Source organism: Octodon degus, unplaced genomic scaffold (genome assembly GCF_000260255.1).
Source record: "Octodon degus isolate 3935 unplaced genomic scaffold, OctDeg1.0 scaffold00041, whole genome shotgun sequence".
Taxonomy (NCBI): domain Eukaryota; kingdom Metazoa; phylum Chordata; class Mammalia; order Rodentia; family Octodontidae; genus Octodon; species Octodon degus.
In genome coordinates, this window is record NW_004524617.1 from 3,414,241 (window position 1) to 3,419,715 (window position 5,475).

Genomic DNA, 5,475 nt, shown 5'->3' on the forward strand with positions numbered 1-5,475 from the left:
TCATTTTGTGTAGCACTGTCTTCTGACCTTTGTTGTAGATCTTTGTTGTAGTTATAACCTTCACATGTACTGAAGTTCAGGTGCAGCTCTACAAAGTTTGGATTTATGTAGCTGTGCCTGGCTTGGGTCTCCCTGCTGTGCTCATCTCCTTCCCGCTGCTGCCCTTGAGTGTGAACCTGTTGTGCCCCTGTGGCAAGATGTTCTGCTCCTGGACTAGCTGTGTGGATTTGTCCTCTACACTCTCTGCAGGGATTGCAGCTGCAGGGTTACACCCCAGGCGTGTATGCCAGGCCTGAGGTATGCCTGGAGGGGGCAAGGTGGTGTAGGGTGGAGAGGAAACTCTCCCTCACACTCACTGTGTCTGGGCTAGGACTGGCTCTGGGATTCCCAGAACGCGGCAGAAATTCCTACTGGGCGGGCGCGGTTGGGGAGGTGCTGCAGAGTGGTGGGGGGTGTCCCAAGGGGGTGGGAGAGTGTCTGTCCCATGCTTTGCCTGGGCTGGGTTGGTCCCACAGGCGCAGGATAGCAGGAAATTCTCCCACACACTCACCAGACCTGGACTAGGACTGGGTCTGAGTTTTATCTATTTGGAATAGACTTCTCCTAAAAGTGGATCCTGAAACTCTTGTGAATGACCCCCAAAACATGGTGCAACTCAAGAGCTTCTAGCTCTTCATTCCTTTTAGTTCTAACTATCCAAGTACTTAAATGGGTAACAAGCAAGTTGAAGTGGGTATATATTTTCTTCTTCTCCCTTTGCAAGGCAGCAGCATTTCTTTTCCTTATAAAGTACTTTAGGTGAGAGTCTTCAGATAAAAATCATTGCTCTGATAAGTGCCGGTGCTATTGGAATGTAGCCTATCACCACTAGCTCAGCCAGCCAGACTTCTTTCTATCTGTGCATCACAGTGAAAGTGAAAAGAGCAATGGTCGGCCCAGTGGAGGGGTCTCAGGGACCAGCAGCTGTCAGTGCATTGTTCAAATACTTACTGGTTCTCCATGGTGAGTCTTCCCCCCCAAAAGGGCTCAAGCCAACACATGAACCTTTTGTATAATCTATATAGACTGTTGGTTTACTGCAGAGCACTTGAACTAAAAAATACAAAAGCTTTCTTTGAGCATTAAAACAAAGCAGCTCCTGACTTGCTCGGAAAATGTGCATTGTGGAGATTCTTATCTGAATTGGCCTTTGATTTCCCACCAAGTTTAGAGGAGTGTGGTCTAATAATAAAACAGCAAAGCAGTTTGAGTAGTAAATTCACATGAGATTTTTTTTCATAGAATATGGAGATAAAATCCAAAATAGAAATTCTCAAAACAATCACCAGACCAATAAATTCCATTCCACCACCTCCCTCACAATGAAAATAAAAGAACAAAAGAGCAAAAGCTATGTTAGAAAGAATAGCTTGTTTTCTTTTTTTTAAAAAAAAATGTTTATTGGATGTTTCAGATTAACAATAAAATACAGACTAATTGCAGATGAGAAAATATCTAGTCTCTCCATTCTAAAATATAGTTTTTCCTGCAGACATACATACTGTTTGTTTTTAAATGTAAGCTGTATCTTGCTACGTGTACAATTTCGTAGGAGTAGGTTATTCTTGAAACAGTAGTGAAGGTCAGTTGAATCTTCCACAAACATAAACTGTGAAGGTTAGTTGATGACAACAATTCTCACTTCTCTGATATATTTTCTTCACTTCTCAATATACTTTCTTCCACAGCTGCTGCCAAATATAATACATCTTAGAGGATCAAAAGACACAGTGACACTTCAACAAAGGGGGAAACAGATGAGTTAGACAGAGAGATTGGGGGAGAAGTCAGGGGCTGGCTTTGCCTTTTCACTGTTCCTCTGTGTTAATCAGCAAAAACAAACTTGTGAGCTCCTCATTTCATCCGATTTCACTCCGTGACTAAACTAACACCTACTCATTTGGCTCCTGAGTGATTGTGAATGCAAATAAAAGGTGTATGCTAGAGGGAGCTGGCTGAACCCCAGTAAAGTTTCTGTGGCAAATGAGTACATCTGTGAATACAAGAATGCACATGTACATGCATTCATGTCTCTATGTATTCATATACCTGCACATATATAGATACCCAAAGATGAAGCCACTGAAGCTTCCTGAATAGCTATTCCATGTAATCATGAGCTAGCAATCATGATGAAAGTTCCCATTTACTAAATATAAACTCAGTTCTGTGCTTATAGCTCTACTTGCAATATCAAATATTTTTTTTCTAATCAGTCTATTAAATCTGCAACGTACACACCACCCACCACCCCAGCACACTTGATTCTCCTTGCCATACTTTGCTGAGCACTTTTTTAGTAGTACTTATTATCTTTCAAAATAGTTTATAATTAACTTATTTTTGTTGTCATGGTGTCTTCTGCCATCCTCTGTTCTTTTATCCATTGATATCACTCCAGATCCTACAAAAGTTTCTGACATGGAATAGGGTTTCAATAAATATTTGTTTAGTGGACAAGTGTGTGAATGCATTATTTCATCTTTAGAGATGGAAAATATTCTCTCTTTTAGAGACAAAGAAGTTACAAAATTTTTCCTAAATCACATAGCTGATAACTAAAATAAGTTGGCCATTAACTCAAATCTCTATAATCTCCAAATATTCTCTTTTTAAATAGTGATCTCTAGTCCACTGCCCTGCCACAAACGGTTTGGTACTTACTGTTCCAGATAAGTGAAATTAAAAAGAAGCACTTGGAAATGTTTATACCAATTTAATATTGCTGCAATATTCAAGAAACAGTAAAACAGCTGGGCGTGGTGGCGCACACCCATGATCCCAGCACTTAGGAGGCTGAGGCAGGAGGATCATTGCAAGTTTGAGACTAGCCTCGGGTACAAAGTGAGGTAAAAGCTAGCCTGAACTGCATAGTGAGTCCCTGTCTCAAAAATACAAAAATCAATCAATCAGTAAATAAATAAAATTAAAGCCTTATAAAACAGAAAAGAAGACATAAATCAGTGGACTTGTTTCATTCAACAGGCTATGGATCAGTTTGGATGTTGTTGAATTTGCCTGGTGAGTTACATGTGGTACGAGCTGCATACAAGGAATGTACAGTGCAATGTATGATACTGTAAATTGTGTTAGGATTCTTTTATGAAAAATATCTCAAAAGTAAGAAAAAAACTAGGAAAAAATTAGGATTTTTTTGCTTTTTTTAAAAAAAATTCTGATTTAAATTTGTGTAGAGATTTAACATTCTTAAGTAAAATAAGGAAGCAAATTTTATAATTTTTAACCCTGAATTTGAAAAAAATAAGCTTCACTAGATTTATTTATTATTTATTTATTTAGTGGTACTAGGGATTGAACTCAGGACCTTGCGCTTGTCAGGCAAGTGCTTATTCTGCTGAGCTATCTCCCTGACCTTCACTAGATATTTTTGTCAAGAAGACATCATTTCTCCCACTCCAGTACTGACTAGGCCCAACCTGTTTAATTTCCAAGATCAAATAATATTGGGGGGTTCAGGGTTGTAAATGAGACTTAGCTTTTCTTCTCCCATGCACCAATGGCAGACTAAATGATACTAACCAAAATGAGTTTGAAAAATAAATGCAAAATATTGTGCTCATTTTATTCAGAACTATTTTTCTTCAAAAGGGTAGAATCAAATGTATAGTCATTCCTGATATCACAGCACTTAAAGCAGTACATCATTTTTGGCTATTGTTTAGCTAAAAGAAGCAATATTAAATATCAAAATATAAGCAGTATTTACATACCAAAGATGAGGAAATAAGTTCAAAAGAAGTCAACTGCAATAGACAGGAGACTGAGAAAAGGGGCTAGGGAACAGGGGAGAGTGGTGTGGGGGAAGTAATAGGAGATAGAGATGATCAAAGAATGTCATATGTGTGTATGAAATGCCCCAGTGAAACCAGGTCATTACTCTGTAGCATCTGCACTAGTAAAAAGGCAAAAAAATTATACACCATAAAAGAATAATTATAAATTAAAAAATAAATTTGAAATAATAGGAAAAACACTTTAAAAATAGTACTGAAATATAAAGCTGGTGGAAGTAGTTAGTCAGTTTTACACATAGAAACTTTAGTGTTGCACAAGCTTCTTATAGAATAGTTTGCCTTGGCTACAATCCAGGCATAATTGCCAAAACATTGGTGAAGAAAACAACAAAGGTGTTTGTTTGGAAATACTGGTAAATTTGGTGGCAAAGACCATAGCTCAAGTGGCATTTTCCAATGCAGGAGGGGACTGGCTAGCTTGTAGACAATCTACTGATGGAAAACATAAAGCCTGCAAGTGTTTTCTGTTGCAGCTTGATGCCATTAGCAAAGAGCCATATTGTGCACATATTTTAATGTGTGCACAATTCCAACAGGATCGGAAATATTAAGATGGAATTTTCTTCATTCTCATAGCTGCCACACAAAACTAGCACTTAATTGTAGAAAAAAGTAAAGACAAATATTTTGTATGACAAAACTCTATCAACATGTTATTTGAAGTTTGCTTTCATGTAGAAATAATGTTTTGAGGGCTCATCTTAAATTGTCAACATTTTAAGTAGTTACTAAGATGAATGTACCCTCAAAATGTGAATCAATGTACTTTCCTTCATCAAGAAAATCTTCCTACAAAGATAATATAAGCTGAGTATTGCTAAAATTATTACAATTTGATTATGTAATTATGAGATTTTACTCACAATGTAAAATCTGATAATTACATAAAAACTAATGCATTACACTTCATATTATTATTTTGTGGCACTATAGAAACTGAGCATAAACAGTAAGAGTTCATACTAGGGACAATGATCATCAAAAGGAACGTTGTGGCAAGAATGTTTGAACTGCAGTGTAAACTCAGTGCTCCTCCAAGATAAGTAACTAATTTAATCTAACTTTTAAAAATATGATTGGGACATGCAGTTTGACGTTTTTGCCCTCTGTTTTTGCGTATTTATGACCTAAGCTGTGTATTTATCCCATACAAGGATGTGGTACAACATGTTTTCCAATGACTGATAAAATCTAAAGCCCAAAACAAAAATTAGAACATTGGGAGAACAGCTTTTATAAACTATGATGACACATTCCATAATTTAGCAATTATCTTTGAATTAGATAATGATACTAATATTTCACATCCGCAAAAATTTTCTCTGAAAACTTTACAAATCTGATAGAACATTTTGAACTTTATTTTCTTTCAAAAGAAAATTCCTACAAAGAAGTTCAGGGATCTTGAACCCATCCTTTTCATCAAAAGGTAAATTCAATTATAGTTTTACAAGAGTCATTGTTAGAACTGGCTGCTGATGAAAGACTGAAGATGAATTTTACAGATGTAGCACTGAAGATCCTTTCCAGACAGAAGTTGTAAACAATATCTTGAGCTGGCTGAAAACGTCTTAAAAATCTTCCATTTCCTTCAGCACACTTATGTAAGATGGATCTCTCT